The 8,872-nt window shown below is 52.0% G+C and overlaps 1 long non-coding RNA gene across 1 annotated transcript; it reads right to left on the minus strand.

Moving 5' to 3' along the window:
• Window positions 1-435: 435 nt before the first annotated feature.
• LOC132248835 (uncharacterized) lies at window positions 436-6,814 on the minus strand. Its single transcript, XR_009460287.1, has 4 exons — window positions 5,387-6,814; window positions 4,864-5,066; window positions 2,631-2,778; window positions 436-1,195 (listed from the first exon to the last, which is right to left on the minus strand). It is a non-coding gene; the product is annotated as an uncharacterized LOC132248835 (long non-coding RNA).
• Window positions 6,815-8,872: the final 2,058 nt, after the last annotated feature.

Here is an 8,872-nt window from a genome sequence, read left to right on the forward strand (position 1 = left end):
GGGGAGATTTAAAAAAAAAATTCCCCATGTTGCAAACCAAATGAGCCAAATCAACTCCAAATCCGTGAGTCTGTGCAGAACCATAAGTGGCCTGACTACCAGCAAACATCCTCCAGCCCCATCTGGGACTTCAGATGTCCCCAACTCCTTTGAGGGGCATCCTACATGCAGGGGTTTGGATGCCCCCGAGTTTTGCTTGCCCTCAGCCATATGGCCACAGAAGCAAGCTTGGGAGGAGTCTCCCATGTCCATAAAGTGACATAAAGCCAAGATCTCCCCACTCCAGCAGCTACATTGGAGATGAATTATGCATTACCTTTGTGGGTACTACCCCCGTGCCAGGAAAGCGGTTGTCCCCCGGTGCGACTAGGAAAACTGCCTCGGTGGTCATGATGTTTCCCCTGCCAGGTAAGCAAAGGACTACACTTGATCTGATTTAATATATAAAGTTAAATATATTCATCCTCCATCATAAACCTTTCATCGCACAAGAAGAACTGCGCACGTGTTACAAAAAACACACCCATTCCCCTGGGGCTCCACACATCCACCTGCTGCCATAGACCTTTGGTCCAAAGAAACTCTTTAGGGTTTAAAATCTCAGTTGATTCCCTGTCCTTTTTGCTGTTGATGTCGCTGTCACTCCCACTGCTGCTGATCCTGTCGCCAACCTCCTCGCTGTCATCGGGTCCGGTTATGTTGCTGTCCTCTTCATTCTCACTGTCCAGTTCCCCTCCCGTTGGGCTCTGGAGCAGCCTGTACCAAGCATCTCTCTTCCACGTGGAGTTGACTGTCTCTTCTCCATCCTCTCCCGCTAATTTCTGGTAGTGGGATTGGAGCTCACTCAGAAATGTGATGAACTTCATCTGATGACCATGGAGTTAAAAGGAGCTACATCAGAACTATCGTCAGGATTGTCACCTCTCCTCATCGAAGGACATACAAATAATTAACACGGTAATCAACTATCATGGTTATCTAGTATACAGAATAAGTATGTAGCAGGGCACTGGGATGTACCTGATCCTTTAGGAGAGCAAGCAGTCTGAGAGGCTGGAAGAGGGCTCAGGCTGGAGCTACATGAGCCCAGCGTCTGCACCAGTCTGTTCGTTTCTCCCCAGCTACTACACAGTGCACAACTCCTGGCTCCGGGTCCCTGAAGGGAACTGGATTTTGGCTGAACAACTCTACAGGTCTGGAAACAGAGGCAAGTTCCTTGGACTGAGGAAGACTGGGTTTACAGGCAAGTGGTCTTTATGTTACACCTCTAAAGACTGAGGTGTCTGCCAGACGGCGGTGATGTTTCTTATTGATTTATGCTTAGCCTTGAACCCTGGGGGTGCAGACTCAAGGCTTGCTTAGAGAGCCAGTATCCCAGGAGCCCTCCCACTGAGGGTGGGACCCAGGGAGGGGTCCCAGAACTGAAAAAAGGCTGAGACCCAGATGACGAGGTCCAAGAGGCCCAGAGCCACCTGTGTCCAGGGCTGGGCGGTGGAGGGGTCTGAGAGCTCAAAGGGGCAGAGTGTGTAAGAAGGTAAATCAAAGGGAGAACACCTCTGAGGCTTAGGGCGTGGTGTAGGGGAGGAAAAGGAACCACACCGTTTGCCCTTAAGGCTAGGTCCCTGTAGGGCACCTGCAGTCAGGCCGAGAGGAACCTACCAAGGTTGGATGTCTGGATAGCGGCCCATGGGGCCTCAGACCCAGGGGAAACTTACTGGATTGGCGCTCACTCTAAGGCCTGCTAGCAGCCCCCTTGAATCAACCTGTAATATTAAGAGCAAGGCACGGCTGGTGAACAATGAAGAGAGAGTGACATTAGAGCTGGAGCCAGGCAGGAGCAGCAAGGCTGCTAGGGGTGTCATGGCAGCCCCTGTGGCTGTGAGCCTGTCACAGCGTACTTCTATTTTTTCCTTTGAAAGGAAAATATAAAGTAGTGATAAAATTATGATCGCATAATTTGCGATTTAATGACTTATTTAAAATTGGTTTAATGGACCACCGATAGTAGAGTGCAGCCCCAACAGTTTTACACGGCAGGCCAGGCTGCCAGTGGCCAGTACATTCATGGGCTGGATCCAGGTGTTCCTGCTCTGGCACGTGGGTGGGCACCATCTGGCCAGGTGGGGGACAAACCGGCTTCAACACAGCCCTGATGGGGAAAGGAGCTTGACCCATCCTTGTGAAGAGGGAAAGAAGGCTAGCCAAGTGACCCTGTAGGGAGGGAAAGAGTGCGTGGCCTGGCCCAACCCGGCCCTGCAGGAAAGGAAGGGGACACGGTCCAACCCTGATCCTGATGGGGGAACGTGGCCCAGGCCCACGGGGGAAAGAGGCATAGCTTGGCTCAGACCAGCCACGCAGGTACTGGGGCTTGGGGATTTGGCAGGGGAAAGTGGGGGGAGGCTGTGTTCATGGCCACCACTCGCTTGCTGCCAATTCCCCAGACCCATGGGGAGCCCCACAAGCCAGATGTGATGGCTCCATGGGGCTGCATTTGGCCCAGGGGATGCAAATTGAGCAACCCTTGTCTAGTAGATGTATAATACAGCAATTTATATTTGCTTACAGAGATAATTAATAAAACATAGATATCAATGAAATGTTAGTTATAATCTCAAAAGATTAAAAAATACCTGTCAGCATTTTCATTTTTACACTCTCTGCCTTGTATGGATAGCCATTTTAATAATATAACATTAGGTATCGTTTTCAAAAGATCCTGCCTGTTTGAAAATATGGACAAGTGGAGCAGCTGTAAATGCTTCACAACAAGTTGTAGCACTGAAAGAAGAAGGAAAAAAAAGTTAATTTCTCAGTAAGTGAATTATTTAACATTTTGGGCGCTAATAATACCCATGGTTAGTTCTGTAGACAATACATTTAGAAATCCTTTCCAAGAGTTACCAAAGTCCCATGTTCAATACAAATCACCACTTGCAAAGATATTAACAGAGCCAACGGTCTTCAAAGCAACCTTGAAAACAGCACAAGAAAAGCTGGCAAGTAGGGTCTGATGCTTTTCCACCACAAATCATACTAGCCTATCTTCAAAAAGGCCAAAAGGTTCCCAAACAGTTACGACTTTTATTCCCTACCAGCCTTTACTAGACCTGAACTAGCAGCTTAAAAGTCAAAACTTGTCATTCTATTTTTAATCCGCCTTGGTTTTTTGCATTTTTTAATCTATTTTTAATCTTTCTTGTTTCCCCAAGAAAAGCCATTTTAAGGATCCAATCCAATTGACACTGAGATGAATGGGAGTCTTTTCACTGACTCTACAGAGTACTGAATCAAGCCCAAAGCATTCATAGTGGATGATTTCCTCTTTGGAACCCCACCCCCCACTCCACAAGAGAAATATCCCATACTAAATCCTAAGATTAATGTAAAAAGATGATACTATCTCACCAGAGGAAAGTGTTTAGAGAGGTGAGAAACTTAATGGAAGGGTAATTATTGGTTTGGCTAGACACTTTTGCTTCTCTTTGCTCTAATTTCCCAACCTTAAAATACAGTGCACCTTCTCTTTGGGTGTGCATCATACAGTATTTCATGACAATACTTTACCCATTTAAAGGTAAAAATCCCAGTAATACAACATTCAAATTGGAAGATTTAAAATTATAGCAAAAACTAGAATAAATACCCCCCACCACAATTCTGCCTAGATAAGTCTTTTGGTTTCTATTTAACAAAAGAAGATTGATAAATATAATTCTTCCTACACGTTCAAGTTAACAGGAACAGAATGATTCATATACACTACAGTACTAAAGTAACTGCATTACTGGACTCATTTTTGGCATCTAAACCTACTACTTATGTTCACTTTGAAATTTTAAAAGCCTTGGTGGGGTGATATAGTTGGAGGTAGTCCTGCTTCAAGCAGGGCTTTAGACTAGGTGACCTCCTGAGGTCCCTTCCAACCCTAATTTTCAATAATTCTGTTTAGCTTTGAGAGCTTTGAAGCATGGAAAGTTTCATTCAAGAAATGAATTTCAAGATTTTCCCCTCCCCCCGAAATGCAGGAGCATGTGAAATCACATTTTACTGTAAGTATTTTTAAAGTATAATTATAACTGCTATTGCTAAATGAATAGATCCTACTAGAAAGGTAAGCCAAGCAACTTCCTGTGTCAGGGAGCAGATATGTAGTAACTTAACCGGAATCAAAGTGGTTCCATAACTTCATCAAGCACTTTCTCCTTTCTGTTCCTATGTGCATGCATGGCTATGCAAAGGGTGTGGGAAATGATGTTTCAGGCCTCACCTAGCCAGATATTGTGCCTACTTAATTAAAATTAGTTTAAAAAAGTTATCAATACCAGCTACACCGAGAAAACCACCTGTGAATTGGTGTGCACTAGCTTAAATTGACCAGATTGAGTAAACCAGAGTTAAACTGGTTCCACTTTTTGTGTAAGCAAAGCCAGAGGCAGAACCAGGAGCGTCAGTGCCCGGGGAGACAGCGCCGAGCGCTGGAGCGGGAGGTGAGGAGCGTCGAGCGCTGGAGACTCCCTGAAAACTGGCAGTTTGTTCAGTAACGAACTAACTGCAACTTGAGGCCTTCAGGCCTACGCTGAATAAAACAAGGAGACAATTCCAGTCCTACTCAATGTCTTCACTGGAGCATGTCTGAAATCAGTCCCCATTAACAGGCATGAAAAATATACCCAGTTGCTATTGAAGGTGCCGTAGAGAAAGCGATCATCGTGGCTTCCTGTACCTAGTAGAGTGGTTTCTCAGCCTTTTTTGGCTCCAGGCGCCCTTCTGCAACTTGCCTGAATTTCGTGGCACCTGCTTTTCAAAAACTCATTTCAGTCATTTTTTCATCATGAAAAATAGTAGACTGGCCCCCACCCCTACCTCTCGCAGAGAGCTCAGCCCACAGCAGACACGGACGGCTTCTGATGCTACGGCTTCCTGCCTGAAACCTCGAGGTCTGCCGTGTGAATGGCATGCAGGTGTTCACATGCCTCACAGAGCTAATATCACACAGGAGCCCGGCTGAGACTTACTTATTCCACGTGCCCAGACCATCTTATCAGGTCTCTTTATCTGCGATGTTGCTGGAAAAAAAAGTGCATTTTTGCCAGATGCTTACAAAAGCGGACGCATCTCTGATCAGTGAGTCTACGTGGTGCGTACCACACCCAGCACCACTGCTAAGGGTCCTGCAGAAACCGAAGTGTTGAACCAGCCTTCACTCGTGCACCTGGGCCGTGCACAGCGGGGCAGGCAGCGCGGGCGAGGGGAACAAGAGCAGCGCCAGCCACGGCTGCACGCGCCCACGAGCTTCCCGGGAACGGGGTCGCCCCGATTCACCTCCCTGGGCCAAAGGGGTCTCACTGTAAAGGGCGACTCCACCAAACTCTGCCCCCGCACCCACCTTGCTGCCTGGGGCGGAGGCAGGGCAGTGCCCGGCTCCGTGTGGCTGCGGGCTGCGCTGAGCGGTGCCCCCCACCCCCGGCCGGCACCGCGGGGGAGCGGCGGCGGCCGCAGGGGTTCGTGCGGCGTGTTGGAGCGGTGCAGCGCGGCGCGGGGCGGCGCGGGGCGCGCACAGACGTGCTCCTCGCTCGCGCGTGGTCGGTGTGCGTGACGGCTGGCCAGTAGCACTCGGGAGTCTTGGCTATAAACTCCGCCGGGGTCTGCCAGGGGCGCTATAAGAACCTCCAGGTCGGTGCCTGTGTTGCACACTTGGCTTGTGACGTGGATGCTGGCGTTGTACTTCCAAGCCAGCGGATTTGGCGCGCTTGCTGTCAGCTGTCACTGCCGGTCAGAGGCTTAGCGATAGGCCGGTGTCGGACGAGTGCGGTCAGTGCGGCCCGCAGCGCTGTCCCCTGCAGGCACCGAGCCAACGCCGGCCGGGGAGCCAGGCCCCTTGTCTGTGTCCAGCCGTGTCCCGCTGTGCCCTCGGGACTCCTGCGCCTGCTCCCTCACCCCGCAGCTACCAATGGACCAACACCACCCCCACTGGCAGTGCGCTGCGAGGGGATGTGTGCGTGGTGCAGCACCGCGCTGTGCCGGGATTGCAGTGCAAGCTCTGCACGTGCACCCCACAGCCCAGCGCAGCACGTATCGCCCCGGGGCCCCTCGCACTGCGCCGTGTCTGGGGAGCCCCTGCTCTGTTGTGGGGCAAGTCTGGGAGCCCTGCCTGGGGGTGAAGCTTTCACAGCACAGGCTGGTGGGAAGCCCCTTGTCCTGTCTCCCTGGGAGCCTGGTCCTGCATCCGGGTTTGTGTCCCCTCCCAGCGCTCTGGACCTGCACAGAGCGAGTCGGGGCACTCGGAGCCCAGGGCTCCTCTCTGAGCCTCCAGCCCGATGCACTGGTGAGGGCCTTCGTGCTCCCTGTGACCCGTGCGCTGATCTCAGCAGCTGCAGCAACCAGAGGCCGCGAGATGAACAGTGCTGCATGGACCCCGTGTCTTTGCGATCCCCGTGTCATTCTAGTTGTGAACTCACAGTAAGGGCAATAATTATTACTAGGGATTTAATGGAAATAGAATTACATGGGCTCCTGTAATCATAACAAGCAGGGCTGGAAGGCACCTCAGGAGGTCTCATCTAGTCCAAGCCCCTGCTTTGTATTGTTATGCGAGAGACAAATCAATGTCTGAAAAATCATCAGAAAATGGTCAGTGGTGCAATTTAAACTAAAACAGGTTTCCCTCAATTTATGTGGGTTTGATTTATGTGAATTCACTCTTATGCGATGACCGTTTTGTACCTGAACTTTGTTCTATGAGAGGTAAATTTGCATATATGCGATTCGCATATTTGCGATGTGGTGCCCCTGCTGCAGCCCCGGGAACAACAGACCCCACCTGCTTGCAGCCACGGGGCTGCACCCCTCTCCCTGCCCCTTCCCTAACCTCAGCCTCACTCCCTCCCTCCCTCCCTCACAGCCCTGGGAACGCAGCCCTATCTCTTTCATTGTAAAGTGGGTTTGCTTTATGTGAATTCGATTTATGCACTGTTTCCTGGAAACGCATCTACCGCATAAATCAAGGGAAACCTGCACATCCTTCTCCCGGCTCCTCTCCAGACCTGGGGACTCTTGCTCCACCTCTCTGAGTGGAGGGAAATCAGACAGAGCACAAGCCTGGCCATGGTGAGAACGGGCCACCTGATTCCCAGCTCCATCCAGGGCTGACACCAGCTCTCCATTCTGCTCCATCTAGACACCAGCATGACCCCATGCTCGGGACAATGGCCCTCCTCTGGCCTGTGGCTGGGAACCAGATGTCATGGCTGTAGCACATTGAAAAGGGCTCTGCATAGCCATTTAAACAGATCATACTTCTGAGACTTAAGATGGCAGAGACAGACGGCTTGGGGAAGGGCCTGATTGCTGTGATAACCCTGATCACCCATCAGGGATGGATCTGGTCTCAGGATGTCCCTCCCCAGCTGCCCTTCTCCTCAGCAGTTATCTCAGGACAGGAACAGGCTTTTTAATGCACAAGAGCTGTAGCACAGCTGGATGACATCGTGCAGGGCAGTGGTGGCCACCACCTTTTTGCTGAAGTGCCGCTAGTTAGACCTAGACCTTCCCCGAGTGCTGCTCTGATCCCACCGATGCCCGTGTCTCTGCCTCTGTCCCAGCACCTCCCGTTACCTTGCACCCAGGCTCACATGCCAGACCCAGCTGCTGCCCATGCCCCTCATGGCACGCATGCTCAGCTGGCCACACTAATGTAGGGAAACAGGCAGGGGCACCTCTGCACACCCACAGCCAGCCGGGCTGGTTTCAGTGTTGAGCAGCCAAAACCACTGCCTGGGGATCCTCTAAGCTAAGTCTGTGCAAGTCCCAGAGTCCTGGGTTGTGGAGGGGAGAAGCCAGCCGAAATGTGGTGACTGTGTCTCATCACAGGTTCAGAGCCCATGTGTGGGGCACTGCGGTGGTCAGAGAAGTGGCTGCAGGAAGAACAGCTGCCCAGGGAAGGGGCCTGGGGTCATGGGTATGGGGTCAGGGTCACTCACCTGCATGTCCTCAGACTTCTAGTCCTGCAATCAAGAACAGGTGAGGATTCACACAGCAGAGACACCGCAGCAGGACCCAGGGCAAACACAGACAAGCCCTGCTGTCCCCAGTGGCCAAACCCCTGGGGCTGCCTGGAGCTGGGGCAAGGGGGAGTCTGGGCTGCAGCGTTTGCACTCAGGTCCCTACAGCAGCCGGGGGAGAATTGAACCCCCATGGCTAGGGGAGCCCCACAGGGAAGGTCCCTTCAGCAGCACAAATCCTGCCCCATTGGCCTGGCCCAAGGAGGGGGCCAAGGGCCTTCCTGGGTGAGATGCTGGCGTCCCCTTGCAGTCTACCGGGGGAGTCGGTGTCACTGTGGAGCCATCACTTCTCCATGCCCTGGCGTCTGGGGCCTCAGTTCTCAGCCCTCCCTTCCCGGCAGCCCAGACTTGTCCTTCTGCGTGTCTGGGTGCTTGTGTGTCCTACCGTTATCTCACAACTACTCACACACACCTGGGGCAGCTCCAGCCAGGGCCGCCCATGGGCCTCGTCCCCACAGCACCCAGCTCGGCACGGTCTCACCGCAGATTAGGGCTGATGAAGCACCAGCTCCCCCTCAGCGTTTTCTGCCCTGCGCCCGACACTCATCCCCCGCTGGGCTTCACTCACTGGGACAGGATTTTTACACCTCCCTGAATCTCCCTGTGATCCCACCTCTCGCATTCAAGGTGGACAGCAGATAGTTCAGCAATTCTCCCACCGCTGGGTCCAAGGACTGGCATTCAGGCCTCGGGCACAAGCATATGGTACCACTGTCACTCCACTGATGTAGCCGACCTGTGCAGGTTTTCTGTGGACAGAGATATGGGGCCGCGTGGAGGGTATTCTGGAGCATTGCTATGGAAAACAAAAG

The sequence above is a fragment of the Alligator mississippiensis genome, chromosome 1 (assembly GCF_030867095.1).
Source record: "Alligator mississippiensis isolate rAllMis1 chromosome 1, rAllMis1, whole genome shotgun sequence".
Lineage (NCBI taxonomy): Eukaryota > Metazoa > Chordata > Crocodylia > Alligatoridae > Alligator > Alligator mississippiensis.